The sequence below is a fragment of the Squalius cephalus genome (assembly GCF_949319135.1).
Source record: "Squalius cephalus genome assembly, contig: scaffold_81, whole genome shotgun sequence".
NCBI lineage: Eukaryota > Metazoa > Chordata > Actinopteri > Cypriniformes > Leuciscidae > Squalius > Squalius cephalus.
In genome coordinates, this window is record NW_027645821.1 from 65,339 (window position 1) to 80,903 (window position 15,565).

A 15,565-nucleotide genomic window follows, 5' to 3' on the forward strand; every position below is an offset into this window, starting at 1 on the left:
TTCAATTCCTGGGGTCAGAATTGTATGGGAAAATATGTTCATTTGTCTCTGTATGTTGTTTACTTCAAATGTGGTGTGGTGTCAAACGGGGTGGTGTGGCGCAATGGATAAGACACATGCCTTTGGTGTGAGAGACCCGGGTTCGAATCCACTGTGAGACACCAATGTGTCCCTGAGCAAGACACTTAACCCCTAGTTGCTCCAGAGGCGTGCGACCTCTGACATATATAGCAATTGTAAGTCGCTTTGGATAAAAGCGTCAGCTAAATGTAAATGTTATGCCACTTTCTATATAATTTTTTGATTTTTCGGGTTCCGGTCGGGTGCAGCAAAGGGTTAAAAATGAAGCCTTTGGGACATTATTTCAGCTTGGCACCTGGCAGATTCTGAAAATAGACACTTTAAAGATTTGAAAAAATCAGGTGGCATAAAAAAAGCCGGGGGGTGCGCGTGGACCCCTATTTCCATCTAGACTATGAAACAACTTGTAAGTAAACCAAAACACTTCAAAACTACTTTGCTTGTTGTAATATTGTAAGAATATCATATTACACGTGATATTTGACTGTTAGACGAGGCTATTTTTAAGTTGCAAGCGCGGTGCCGCGGGCGCGATTGCCATCAGTCCGCCTGCTAGTTACAGAATATCCTGTGTAACGTTAGCAGCTACTGTTAATGTCATGGCAGGGCAATAATGTTAACGTTAGTCAATAACGTTAACTCTTTTCAGCAAGCGATAGTCCTTCTGTTTTTGAGTGTGTTGCTGCTGTTTGTGTTAAGCGCCCTGCTCTGGTAAATTCAATGTGATGTTATCTACATGCACCCAAATGAGCTAGTGGCTAACGTTAGCAGTTACGTTAACTTTTACTCAAACAAAGTTAAGGTTATGGACATAATAGTTAGCGAATGAACTATGCAAGTTTTTATTAAACCTTTACAAACGTCTTTTCATTATAGGTTTAAGTGGAAGGAGTGCAGTGAGCATCCCCCAAAATCAAGGTGACTCAAATGCTACTTTAGGCTGTAACTATTTTTCACCATTTCTTTCATTTGGAGCCTAATTCATTAGCATCAATCAAACGTCTCTTAAAAATTAAATCTCTTGCTGTCTGTTTTTGTGTGCATGTGCAGACCTACATTGTCACCAGAGAGCAACTTTATCGGTAAGTTACATTCACTTGAAATTTTGTATCATTAATTTGTAAAGAGGTTGATTGCATAATTTGACTGGTTTCATATTGATTGTTTTATCTGTGCAGGTGAAGGACTTCTTGGGGAAATGGCCGGCTCTTCGGATTGAATCACATGTAAAACAGACTCACTTCTCTTTTCTGCCACTCTTCACACATATTTCTATGCCAAATTTTTTATATATATCACATTCAAATGGAACAGCAAATGCCACTATTCACTGTGTGTAAGAACTATCACTTTGCATGTGACCATGTTGCTCAACAATGTATTTTAACGGAACATGTTGCATCACAAATGTGTTTTCTGTTGCAAATCGAATATTAGTCTTTTTATATAATTATTTTTGTTTGTTTTTGTAGCTTTGTGCTGAGTTCCAACGCATCACAAACGTCAACATACGGAACCAGTTCTATGCTGTGCTTGACCAACATACACCTGCACTGGTGGCCTTGTATAGGCAGAAGGCGGCACGAACCGGTAAGATATCAGAGGCGCTGCGTGACATCACATTCACAAAGATTTATGAACTGATATGTTTTGTCTCTTATGTTTACTGTGATGGCCAACTTATTCAAACTGAAAATTCAGTTTTGTGGTTCTTGCAGATTGTGAATCCATTTAAATGCTTTTTAATTTCAAACTTTACAGGAATCTGTAAGGCGCCTCCATAATTCAGAGAACAACCCACACAAATACGATCCACAAACCGGGTAAGACTGCGTATTGTATACTGTAAATGTTAGTTTAATCTAATACTATATGGATTTGAAATACCAAAACTGAATTTCATTAATGATGCCTGCAACTTTTTCCCCCAGAATAAATTCATCACATAACCTGGCTGTGACCACTTACCTCTTCGAAGAATTAAGGACAACTTTTACAGACGTTGACCCTGAATGTGTAAAAGGTAATCTTAAAGATGTGGTAATCATTTTAATGTCCTCTGTTTTACTTAGTTTTATTGGCATTAAATTTATTTATGATTTATTTAACAGGTTGCAAGATGTATTTTGAGACTTTGCGGAGGAAGTATTCTTTGGCTCAGCCTGAAAAGGCCCAGTAAAAAGAAACACTATGAAGAACATTGCAAAGAACCGTCAAAGAAAGAGACGGGTAAGTTAAGAAACTGGTTAAGCAGTTTTTTTAGTTTTTGTTTTTCAGAATGTAACTGTCCTCCTCTCTGTGTTTTAGTGGTTAAATTACTGTTATGTTTTGCAGATGCTGGAGACCAGGTCCAGTGTTGTACAATCCAGCACAGAAAGGGACCTGTGGAAGACTGCAACAATAGAACTGATGTCTGATGAAGATGCTATTGCTGATGGAAGGCCAGTGTGGATGGTGAGGTCTCCACCAAACAGAACCACAGAGTTATCTGCTCTCTGCCAGGTACTACAAACCAGACTAGAGGCTGACCCATGGTACGTCACACCACCAGTGCATCATGGCAGTTTGAAAAAATGAATATTTACATATATTTTATATACACTTTAATTTCTATATTTATTTATTGATCTCGTTTTATATTGTATACTTTGTATATTTGTTCCTTTTCGATGTGCATGTTGCTTATCTCCACGTTTTGTATTTTTTTCCTTTACACCTTTGTTCACATTTCTTTTTCCCCATTCATTTTAATGTATGTTTATAATGTTCTTTGGAATGTTCATGTTATATTTGTTTTTGTTCCTTTACATTTTCATCCCTTCAAATATTTTTGTTCCCCCATTCCTTTTTAATGCTCGTTTATAATGCTCTTTGGAATGTTATATTTACCTTAATAAAAATGTCAGACTTTCTCATTGTTCTTTGTGTGTGTTTTTAAAATTATATTTGAATGTATTAAAATTGGGGGAAGGGGGGGTTTAGTGTATACTGAGCAATATCTGCATAGCTGGCCTATAACCAATCAAATCACTGTGCGATAAGGCCTAGGGTGGGCTATGTTCTAAAAGTAACCAATCAAATCACTTTCCTGGGTTTTCAATGTGTCCTGTCCTGCAATAGATAGTGGTCTGGGTAATGGGAGTGGTTTTAAAAGAAAAGGACCAATAGGGGGGAAGGCCAAAAGGTGCACAAAGGTGTGAAAATGTTCTCTTGAAAAAACCTTTGATGGGATTACTTGCCATGGCAACAAATGGCTGTAGCATGGAAGTATACGTCCACAACATACATCCGATTTGGTATAATTTCAGATGTATACGGATATATACAGACCCATGGAATTTGAGCTATCCGGCCAGTATACTCCTGGATTCTTCCGAATTTCAGCAGTGTATACAGGAGTATACTGGTCCGGATACACCTCTTTTCATGCAGTGTTACCTGTTGAGACATGCCTTCACAAGCAACCGTATGAGCTGTATTAGTGATGTTTGAGTTGAGGGAGGAGTGACTACATACTTCACCTTCATTGGCTTAGGATGCTTAGGGCACAATTTAAATGTATGCTGGAAGTATTTTTTAAATTAAGAATAAAAAAAATACATATTAGTAGTCAATTATAAATAAAAAAATAAGTAAAATATAATCATAATATATTTATAATAAATAAGTATAATAAATAAAATTATATATATATTATAAGTAAATACAAGCAAGTTTGAATAATGCAAATTGATGAATTTAACAAACGCATAGACTATCGATTAACAACCTTGGATTGGATTATCAGCCTGTAGCCCAAGACTGGTTGCCCACTGAAGATAAGCAGGGTTGAGCCGAGTCAGTAACTGGATGGGAGACCTCCTGGGAAAACTAGGTTGCTGTTAGAAGAGGTGTTAGTGAGCCCAGCAGAGAGTGCTCACCTTGTGGTCTGTGTGGCTCCTAATGCCCCAGTATAGTGACGGGGACACTATACTGTAACAAGCAACGTCCTTCGGATGACACGTTAAAACCGATGTCTTGACTCCCTGTGGTCATTAAAAATCCCATGGCACTTCTCCTAAAGAGTAGGGGTGTAACCCCGATGTCCTGGCCACTTTCCCTCCATTGGCCCTTATCAATAAAGGCCACCTAATTCCCATCAACTGAACTGCCTCAATCATTCTCTCTCTCCTCTCTACCTAAAGCTGGTGTGTGGTGAGTGCACTGGAATCTATTTTGATTAAGACTGTGCCTTTTTCTATTGATAATGTAATTTCTGATGTGAATGGTACATATGCAATTGTAAAAGGGAAAATTTCACAAACGCCAGTAGTATTGGTAAATGTATATGCCCCAATTAAGGGATAATGTACATCCACGAAAACAAGTATGGCAAGTAGCCATGTAATAAGCGGGATAATGTAAATCCAGCCGGTTGTTATCTCAGAATAAACCCCCAATGTGATGAGGTCTTGCATCAGCCTGAAGGTGGTTTATTCTGAGATAACAACCGGCTGGATTTACATTATCCCGCTTATTACATGGCTACTTGCCATACTTGTTTTCGTGTCTAATTATTTACTTATGAGTTGGCATTGACACTTCTATTTTTTCATCACACTTCTCGACCACCATGGAGGCTCAATTCTCTACTTCTATCTGATTCAGCATTTATTTTCAGTATATTGCTACTTCAATAGATGATGTTCTCCTTACTAACCAGATGATTTTCTCCTCCTTACTAATCGGACCGATTCAATCTCTTATTCTTTACTTTGACAATCTTTGAAGGCCTTTTTAAGAGGACATATAATCTCTTATTTTGTTTATGTTAATAAGGAAAAGAGAAATAGGATAAAAAAGCTATCTGATAATATTCAAGACTTAGATACTAATTATAATAATCATTTTAACCCATCCAGTCAAATTTAGTGCTGTAAACATCAATAGCAGCTTTAACTTGTCAATGCTGGCAAATGACCATGGTACAAGTGAGATAATCCACAGCTAGCTGTGCATTAAACAATTTGAATGCACTCTGTGGAGGCTTTGTGTCCGGTGGTTCTTTGCTTCAACATCGTGAATTAAAAGTTGTTTAATGCACAGCTAGCCGTAGATTATCCCTTACACATACATATATATATATCCTTATACTACAGGGCCGTTGAATGCTTGAATGTGATTGAAGAACGTTCTAAGGTGTGCATTATTTTCAGGGAAACGCACAGCTAAAGTAGTTCCAGGCAGGTCTTGACCGCATTACAGTTCCATATCACTTCGCGTATCAACTGTAATAACGGAAAATAGGATACAATTAATAACAAGAAAAAAACATTTAGCCCCATGCGTTTGATCTGCAATTTTAAATTTTAAATTAAACATGCAGTTTAATTTGAATAAATAAAGTATATAGTCCTATCTATAATCAATAGAAAATTAAACTGAATATAGGCTAAATAAATGGATAGTCCTGCAGCACAGATTTTTATTGCAGATAATATAACAAATAAAGTATTGATAGGCCAACTTGTTAAAAGGGCTTTGTGTTTTATTTATTTGGCTAGTCTACTGTCATCTGTCAATAATAGAAAAAAAAAGAATGATCGAATTCATTAAAACGAATTGAATTAATACATAAATAATAATATTGACGCACATGCTTTTCTGTCTCATTATTGCAACATCTCTCTCTAATAACTGCATTAATAACTGCATAAAGCCGGGGACACACTTTAAGGCCGGTTATGAATGTAATTTGATACTTATGACTGATCATGTCCAAACGCGTGTTTAGCGCGTTCAGTGTGTGTTCAAAATTGGTGTTTAAAATATGCTGCGATGAAAACAGTCAGAGAATGTGTCAGCTAGTCGTGTGTCCCCAGCATTAGTCTGCTATCAGTGGCTCAAACCTCCGTTACTAACTCTAAAATGACGTTTTGAAATTAGCAACGGAGGCATGGGATTAGATGCGTAAGAAATTAGTCCTACATACAAGAGCGTTTTAATGACAAAAACTTTACAAACGTCTTGAAATACATAATCTGAACAATGTTTCGAGGTGTGGTAACTGTAGTATGAGCGGAATAATTGACTTCAGGCCGTTGAATTATTAGAAAAATAATGCACACCCGAGGTGCAACGGCCACTCCGCTTCGCGTCGTGACCGCATTACCACCTCGGGTGTGCATTATTTTTCTAATAATTCAACGGCCTGTCGTCAATTATTCCTTACATATATCTGGTTACATTTTAACTGACATTGACTACTCTAAAATATATCAGATATTTTAGGATATTTAGATATACAGGTGCTGGTCATAAAATTAGAATATCATCAAAAAGTTGATTTATTTCAAGAATTCAACTTAACAGGTGAAACTAATATATTATATAGACTCATTACATGCAAAGTGAGATATTTCAAGCCTTTATTTGTTGTAATTTTGATGATTATGGCTTACAGCTTATGAAACCCACGAAATCAAAATCCCAGAAAATTAGAATATTACATGAAATCACACAGTAATTACACAGTGATACCATGGTCATTGAACCAGGTTTTGGTTCTTTTGGCAGTGTGGGCAGGTGCAAATCCTGCTGGAAAATGAAGTCAGCATCTCCATAAAGCTTGTCTGCTGAAGGAAGCATGAAGTGCTCTGGAAATGTCCTGGTAGACGGCTGCATTGAGTGGACAGCACAGTGGACCAACACCAGCCGATGACACGGCTCCCCAAACCAACACAGACTGTGGAAACTTCACACTGGACTTCAAGCATTTTGGATTGTGTGCCTCTCCATTCTTCCTCCAGACTCTGGGACCTTGGTTTCCAAATGAGATGCAAAATTTGCTCTCATCAGAAAAGAGGACTTTGGTCCACTGTGCTTTATTAAATCCAGAGTCAACGCAGCGGTCTACCAGGACATTTCCAGAGCACTTCATGCTTCCTTCATTTTCCAGCAGGATTTGCACCTGCCCACACTGCCAAAAGAACCAAAACCTGGTTCAATGACCATGGTATCACTGTGTAATTACTGTGTGATTTCATGTAATATTCTAATTTTCTGGGATTTTGATTTTGTGGGTTTCATAAGCTGTAAGCCATAATCATCAAAATTATAACAAATAAAGGCTTGAAATATCTCACTTTGCATGTAATGAGTCTATATAATATATTAGTTTCACCTGTTAAGTTGAATTCTTGAAATAAATCAACTTTTTGATGATATTCTAATTTTATGACCAGCACCTGTATATTCTCAAGGGACAATACAATAGAAAAGAAACTTGGATATATTTTAGAGTAGTCAATGCCAGTTAAAATGTGTGCTTTGAGTACAATTCTCTCATACTGACCACTGGTTGTTCAACATGGCACTTCATGGCAAAGAACTCTATAAGGATTTGAGAATTAGAATTGTTGCTCTCCACAAAGATGGCCTAAGCTATAAGAAGATCGGTAACACCCTGAAAGCACAGTGCTCATACGACAAAGTTTAGATTACTACAAAAACGCAGAATTCTTTTATCCGACCAGCTTACATTCCAGGGAAAGGAAAACACAACTGCCTACACTCATAAGGATAAGAGAGAAAATGCCTCTTCTGGTTCAAGAATCTACTTGCTGCACTAACTGCCACAGACTTTTACAAAGGATTGCAGTTCTTGAAACAAAGTTACTTATGGGACCACCAAACCAGACGGAACACACAACAGAGCTTCGTCATGGACAACCTCAGCATATAGCCGGTGAGTCCCATGAAACTAGTGCTCCTAGACAGGTAGAGAAACAAGCCGATCGACTTACAAATCGATGGCACAAACAGGGAGCGAGACCCAAAGGCACACTCAGTAGCATCCTCTACCCCAGATACAGCTCTGACAAGGATTGCAAACACTGATCTCCTACCACCGCCTATACATCTTGAGAACAGATTTGAAGTACTAATGAATGTAAATGAGGAATCCCCAAATGTGATGAATGTGATCGAACACAGACTAAATGGCCCAGTAGCTAACACTGATGCTAACTGGCGCTCAAGGTCGAGCAGACAGCGGCACTCAGCTCAGAGCGCAGCCGAGCCCAGGACTCTGATAGTGGGGGACTCCATAATCAGAAACATTAGCAGCAGGGATACAACTACATGCTGCCTTCCACAAGCAACAACTTCTGATATAAACAGGGAACTTCAGAACATTCTGATGAAACATAAGACTGCAAATCGACTCATCCTTCATGTGGGGAAGAATGATATTCATAAAGAGCAGTCAGAACTCCTTAAGAAGGATTTCAATGAACTTTTTGAAACACTTAAAAGACTGAAAGATCAAACATTCATCAGTGGACCACTCCCAGCAAGAGGAACAAACAGGTTTTCACGGTTGCTTGGGCTTAATACATGGCTGCAAAAAACCTGCAATATAAAAGGAGTGAACTTCATTGACAACTTCAATCTTTTCTGGAGTCAGAGACAACTGTTTCATCGGGATGGCCATCACCCAAACAAACTTGGTTCAAGAGTGTTAAAGGACAATATCTACTTCTCCCTCAATCATCCTTCTGCAGTGTGTGCCAATCTGAATGGCACACACACACCTGGACACAGTATGAATGACCACAGGACTTCACTTCAGCAGCAAAATGGACATGCGGTTGACATATCACATAAGGACAATGATAACACCACTCCACCACAACAACCTCTGCTCACGGACACAATCTCAGCTGAGCCCTGCCCACAGAGCTCACCACAGACAGACATATTAGAACTGCTCCAAGATTCAGCACCCAAGGACGACTTCCTGGAAAACAGCCAGGGAAGCCAGGACAGCATATTACAGCCTCCGATAACACCAGAGCAACAGCCCCTTTCACCAGACACTTTATCCCTCTCTCCAGCATCTCCACTTCTGTGCCTCTCACAGAAAATGGAGGATCTGGTGTATGCTGGAACCAAACTATCCCACTCTTTTGCTGCAAGCCCCCAGATACCAACCAAAAAACGGCAGGCACCTCAACCACCAAAGCCTGCGGGCCCAGCTCGCCCTGCCCCTCCTCCTGTGAGAGCTCTTCGACCTCTGCCACAACGCCAGGGCCCACACCCTCATCCATCTGCTCGAGGTGAACCAAAAACAACTGATACCAGCTCTCAGTGATATGTGTTGGGTCCTCGCTATGATAACAGTAACTTTCTCAAATGTTTACAGAACAAGCGGGAACCCAGTGTGCCTGTATCTTTCTCTATTGCTGTTCTATTACAAGATAGAATGTCTAAGGCCTTCAATAGCCGTACAGCAAACCCAACTAATCTGGTGCCTATTACACGTCAAACTAAGATTGCTGTGGGGACAAAAAGTAAGACTGTTAAGTTAGCACTTTTAAACATTCGCTCACTTAAAAATAAATCACTTCTAGTCAACGACTTAACCACAAACAACCTGGATTTTATGCTTCTAAATGAAACCTGGCTAGAAGACAGCTGCAGTGCAACAGTCCTCAATGAAACATCCCCTCGTAACTTTACTTTTATGAGTGTCTGCAGAGCTGTTAAGAGAGGTGGGGGTCTAGCTGCTCTTTTTAAAGATATCTATCAATGTAAGCAAATATCATTTGGGAACTACCAGTCTTTCGAATATCTGGGTACTGTGTTAACCCTCTGAGGTCGACAAATGCGCGGGCGCGTTTTGCTGGATTTTCTCCACATTGTAGCACTATAAACTTAAATTACTCCGTCATTTATGGTCATACAGAAAAAAGAAATAATCTGTGATATTTCTCCTTTTGTATGTGTCCACTTACAATCAAATCAAAACATTGTGCTTTTGTAAAATAAAGAAAATAAACAGGGTGTGCGTTCTGCCTCTCCGTCGCGGTGAACTTTTTTTTCTTGAGCACGTCTATAAACTGAAACAAAACTCAGCGAATACTTGTCACACATTTATGAGCCATATACCTTTATAAACATTTAAGTGTGTACTTTTAAATGATCGGATTCAAAACGAAAACAAATATTCTCTGTTTAAGTAATTTGTATAAAACCAACAAGATGTCCAGCTTCTCAAACGCTTGCTCATTACAGTTAATTTGGCCACGCCCACTCGCGCAAAAGATATTCACATGCAAATCTCCACATGGAACGCGGACTCGCTCATTACCTCAACAACAAAACACTTCACTTCACTTTTCGTCGAGTTTGAAAGACGTGCCTGAGCTTACATTGGATTTAGGCTACCTCAGAAGAAGAAGAACGCGATTTGAAGACAAGAAAGATGTAAGGTAAGAAATTCTTACATATTAGTTTGTTATTGTTGCATAAATGTCACGTTGCAGTTGAACTGTTGCTAGATATATGGGGAATATTATAATATTTAGACCCGTGTTTACTGTTACTGTGTTTGTGGATATCTGCTCAAACGTAGATATGTATATGGTAACCATAATGTTTTATATTTGAGCGCGATCGCGTTTGAATGTATCATATTTTGGATAGCGATCGCGTTTGAATGTATCATATTTTGCTGAGCGATCGAGTTTGAATGTATCATATTTTGCTGCGCAACCACGTTTGAATGTACTGTATCATATTTTGGATGAAAGCAAAACGCACCAAACGGCTTCATGTTTTTATTATTATCTCATTTCATATCATCATAACGGATGGAAACATTTGAAGTAACATGATAATCAATATATTTTTCTCTAGCTTAGTTGTTACTGAAATCTTTTGGAAGATTTATACTGCTATAGGTTATTTATTGTTATTATTATTTTATCCGGCACTGCGCATATACCTTATGCCTACAAGGCACAACAAACCTGGTGTTCATTATATTATATATTGTTGGAAACATTTGTGTGTGTGTGTGTATTCTGTGAATTTTAAAAAGGAATTTTAAAAAGCAATTTTAACCAGAAAAATCTAATATTTATTTCCAAAATCATGCAGGCCTTTCTCTTGATATCAGTATGTTCACTTTTTTTTTCAGGGCCCAGATGCCACTGAGGACTTCAACATTCACATGAGTCTCTGTACGTGAACATGGTAAAGTGAAAATCTTGGAAATGAAAGGTATGTACAATGTTTTTAGGAATGGCACAAAGGTCTCTGTCTTTGAAGTGCTTTTTTGGCATTTGTTGTGTATCTTTGGATTATGTTGTGTTGTAAATAAATCCAAACAATTTAAAAGCCATTCTTTTTTAAATCTCCTCATTTACAGTATTGTGCAAGGTTGCTCAGAATGACAGGGCCTGATAGCTCCTAATAGGGCCGTTAGGGGAGGTTCTTTGTCTTTCTCAGGTGTGAAAAGCTTACATATTAATGAGCTCCCGCATAAAGCTTTTTTACACAAAACACGTCGTAAAATTTTTAAATCAATATATTGTCTTATCTGAATGAGCAGTCAGGGTGATTTTCACATAGTTTTGCAGCAAATATTCTAGGCTACGTCATACAATTTTCAAAAGTCTTGTGAAGAAATAATCAGTATGGGTTTCATGGCCTTATTTCTGTGAGAATTTTTTTTTGTATTTTCACAAACCACGCATAAATGTCATTATCTCAAAACTACAAACTTTTTCATACATGCTGCTGATATATTATTGTAGCAGAGTTTGTGCTGAATACAGTGTAATTAGACTTTAGCCATGAAAATGTCACAAGTAACAGAAATAACCAGAAATGTCAGAGCATGTCAGAACACCTCCAGGGCCCAGAAAACAGCTCAGACCTCAGAGGGTTAAAAGGTGCTCCACGCATTTTACTTATCATTATTTACAGGCCTCCAAAATACTCTCCAACCTTTGCTGAGGACTTTACAGAACTGTTATCAACAATTACCTCAGAGTTTGACTGTTTTGCCATTGCTGGAGATTTTAACATTCACATAGACAGTGCAGAAAACAATATGGCAAAAGAAATCAAAACTGTTTTAAAAACTTTTGATCTGACTCAGCATGTACATTGACCCACACACAATCATGGACACACTCTAGATTTACCTATCAGTAAGGGTCTAAACATTTCATCGATTGTTATTAAGGATGTAGCACTGTCTGATCATTTCTGTATTTTCTTTGATATATTGATCTCTCCTGCCACTGAAGCTAGATCTGTGTCTGTCAAGAAGAGATGCTTAAATGAGAACACTAGTGTACTATTTATGAAGGCTATATCCTTAACACCAAGCATATCTGCAGACTCTGTTGATTTTCTCCTTGATTCTTTTAACTCAAAAGTTAAAAGTGTAATTGATGATATTGCTCCTGTTAAAGTCAGGAAGAAGAGTGGCAGACAAAAAGCACCTTGTAGAAACTCGACAGCAGTGCAAAATATGAAAAGACAATGCAGAAAAGCAGAGCGCATGTGGCGGCAGACAAAACTTGTAGTCCATTATAACATCTACAAAGACAGCCTTCATGCCTTCAATATGGAACTAGGCAAAGCTAGACAGACTTTCTTCTCAAATATTATAAATAGCAATTTAAACAACACACGCACTCTTTTTGCTACGGTAGAGAGACTGACAAACCCCCCAAGCTAGATTCCCATTGAAATGCTCTCAGACAACAAGTGCAGTGAGTTTGCTTCTTTCTTCTCTGAGAAAATCAATAATATAAGAAAGGTGATCAGCACATCCTTGAGTTGCGCTGGGGTCAGACAGATCAGACCACCTGAGAAAGTAGTTACTATGTTTGATTTCAAAGAAATTGATGGCAAAATTTTTGAAGAAACCGTACAGCACCTTAAAACATCAACCTGCGCTCTTGACACACTTCCCACATCTTTTGTGGGGACTAAACCCAACTGTGACCCTACTTTTTTACTTTTATACTATTTTTATTTTTAATATATTTTATTCTTAGAATTTGTATTACTACACTGCTCAAAAAAATAAAGGGAACACTTTTTTTTTTTTTTAAATCTTTTTATTGGAGAATCAAAGGTGTTACATTTTACAGGAAATGAAACAGTTCTCCAGTTTCATTTTATCTTAAACAACTACAACCTTATACAACCCCCCCCCCCCAAAAAAACAAAACAAAAACAACAACACTACTTAATGGCAACCCTACCCACCCCCCAAATTTTGACAACATTCTGGGAAAACAATCTTTTTCCATTTTGTTTGTTACACAGTACTTTTTAGTACTAATTTTAGGGATCTACACATTGAAAACAAGCACACAGCTGCATGCCCACATTTCGCCCCAAATTGATTAACAGGTCTTTAAACTCACAGTTTCACAATTGTCAGTCAGGCTACTCAGTTCCCACCACATCAAGGTAATTGACCATTGATTTGAATAAACATATATAGAAAAAATAAAAATAAAAAAGGAAACAGAGAGAAGAAGTAGTAAATTGTAAAATATAAAGGAGTCTCATACTTCAGGCAATACTTTGAGATTCTCAAAATATGTCACAAATGGTTGCCATTTTAAGTAAAATTTCTGGACGGACCCTTTCAACGTGAATTTAACTTTTTCTAGTTTGAGAAAAAATAAAACATCACTTAACCATGCGGCTACCGCTGGTGGAGTAGCGGATGTCCAAACCAATAAGATTCTACGACGGGCAAGAAATGATGTAAAAGCGATAATGTCCGATTGGTCTCGGGTTAAAGTTAAGGTCTCCTTTGGAATACCAAATATTGCAATCAACAGACATGGCTTAATTTGAATTTTTATGACTTCGGATAAAGTTTGAAAAACAGATGACCAATATTGATTTAGACGGGGGCACAACCAAAACGTGTGAGTTAAATCAGCTGGAGAGAGGGAGCATCTATTACAACTCCTGTCTGTTCCTGGATATATATCTGCTAACCTAGCCCTACTGAAATGAGCCCTATGCACTACTTTAAACTGAATAAGCCCCAAGCGTGCACAGGATGAGGATGAGTTAATCCTTCGTAGTGTATCCTCCCAGTGTCTGCCCGACAACTCAACCATCAATTCGCCTTCCCACCCGTTCTTAATTTTTGAAAGGTCATGGTTTTCCAGAGACATAAATTGAGAATATAGTTGTGATATCAGTCCTTTTTTTGGATGGAGGTGGGTCATTTCTTCCCATGCTGCCTCAGTAGGGAGGACCGGGAAGGAAGGGAACAGTGCTTTGACACAGTGGCGTACTTGGAGATATCTAAAAAAATTACTGCGTGAGAGATCATATTTCTGGCATATATTATCAAAACTATCGAACCTTTCTTTACAGTACAAGCTTTTAAAACAGGAAAGCTGCTTCCTGCCCCACTGAGTAAATGTTAAGTCGAGAGAGGAGGCTGGAAATAAATGATTCTTACAAATAGGGCTAAGGGGGGAGGGAGAGGTGAATTTGTAATGGTTTCGGAACTGGGCCCAGATTCTAAGGGTGGACAATACTATGGGATTGGAGGTAAACTTGGACCACTTTGTAGGCAGGGAGGAGTACACCAAAGCAGGGAGAGAGGACAAGTGGCAAGAGTGTGCCTCAAGTGTACACCAGTCGGTGTCTGGCACATGGAGCCAGAATAAAATTTTCTGCAAGTTAGTTGCCCAATAGTAGTGGATAAAACTGGGGAGAGCTAGTCCCCCACATCGCGACCCCTCTGAAGTAAGCTTTTATTAACTCTTGGAACTTTATTCTTCCAGATGAAGGAGGTAACGGATGTGTTAACTGATTTAAAAAATGATTTAGTCAGGAATAACGGTAGACATTGAAACAAATAAAAATATTTTGGGAGTACGTTCATCTTCACCGATTGTACCCTCCCTGCAATAGTCAGAGGTAGGCAGCCCCACCTTTGAAAGTCAGCTTTCATTTGGTTAACTAAAGGTGTAAAATTAGCCCCAAGAAGAGAGGTGAAAGAACGCGTAATGTTTATTCCAAGATATTTGAAACCGGAGTGTGTTAAGTGAAAGGGGACTGCTTCTTGTTTAATTTGCATTGCCAAATCATTAATGGGAAAGCATTCGCTTTTCTGATAATTGAGTTTGTAGCCAGAAAAAGAACCAAAATTATTCAATAGTGATACAATTACAGGGATGCTGGTTTCTGGATTGCTTACATAGATCAAGAGATCGTCTGCATACAGAGAGACGCGATGTTCCTCAGTCCCACGTCCAACCCCCCGAAATAACAATGACGACTTTAAAGCAAGCGAAAGAGGCTCGATTGCCACTGCAAACAGGAGCGGGGATAGAGGACATCCTTGACGTGTCCCACGTGTCAAGGGGAAAAATTTGGAATGAGATTGATTAGTTTGAATACATGCTTGTGGGGACGAATAGAGCAGACGAATCCATGCCAGAAACGTGTCACCGAACCCAAACCTCTCCAATACGGCAAACAAGTATTTCCACTCCACCCGGTCAAACGCCTTCTCCGCATCCAGAGAGATTACAGCTTCTGCAGTCGAGGAAGGACCGGGGGATTAGATGACGTTAGCAAGTCGGCGAATATTTGAGAAAGAGTGGCGGCCCTTTATGAAACCAGTCTGATCCTCGGAGATTACTTTGGGGAGAACGGA

The 15,565-nt window shown here is 38.7% G+C and overlaps 1 protein-coding gene and 1 long non-coding RNA gene across 2 annotated transcripts in view; one reads left to right on the plus strand and one right to left on the minus strand.

The window, feature by feature from the left end:
• Window positions 1-15,565, minus strand: part of LOC307154164 (metallophosphoesterase 1-like) — a gene marked incomplete at its 3' end in the record, with an annotated part of 106,152 nt that overhangs the window by 44,879 nt on the left and 45,708 nt on the right. The window lies entirely within an intron of this gene.
• On the plus strand, window positions 954-1,301 carry LOC307154165. Its single transcript, XR_013820292.1, has 3 exons — window positions 954-999; window positions 1,132-1,163; window positions 1,260-1,301. It is a non-coding gene; the product is annotated as an uncharacterized lncRNA (long non-coding RNA).